Consider the following 752-nt stretch of genomic DNA (forward strand, 5'->3'; position numbering starts at 1 on the left):
CCTCTGGTTAGCCTTCCTTCGCTTCCCAGTTTTTCTTATCCTAATCCTGATGGGATAGACGTAACAATAGTAAAGGATGGAATACAGCAAAATACAAGTGCATAGCTCTTATATTCTTTGTTTAGCTTGATATCTCGTATATCCCTTCTGTTTAGGATATACGGCATTTTAGCATGCGGGATTTATGCCATAGCACAGACGCTTTGTAAAAATCGAAATTTCCTATTATGTGTTCTTTTTCTTTCTTTTCCTTGGATTGTATACCAATAACCTTTCATGCATCTATCGTTCTTTTATTTTCTTTTTAAAATTTTTCAGTTTTCTAATTTGTTTATTATTCTTACATCTTAATAAACTTCTTACACACATTTTATAACTTATTATGACATTTTATTGCCTTATTTATAAACATTATTTGTAATTTTTTAGGAGTATATTTCACCCATGAATGTCATATATCCCACATTCCACCCCTCTGGGATATGGCAAAAATGCAAAGGTTTCTAAAAGTCTTTTTTTATTAAATACAAAGAATAAATATGTCATATTTCTATTTTGTTTATAGTAGTAGACAGTATAAAATTTTTATTGGTATAATTCATTTATTACGATGAACTTAACGTAACGGGACGCGACGGGACGCGAAGTAACGTGACGTGAACTAATGAACTTATGCCGGGATTACGATGAATTTAACGTAACGGGACGCGACGGACGCGAAGTAACGTAACGTGAACTTAAGAAATTACGAT

This window comes from Temnothorax curvispinosus, unplaced genomic scaffold, assembly GCF_003070985.1.
Source record: "Temnothorax curvispinosus isolate PA1 unplaced genomic scaffold, ASM307098v1 QBEX01011856.1, whole genome shotgun sequence".
Classification (NCBI taxonomy): Eukaryota; Metazoa; Arthropoda; class Insecta; order Hymenoptera; family Formicidae; genus Temnothorax; species Temnothorax curvispinosus.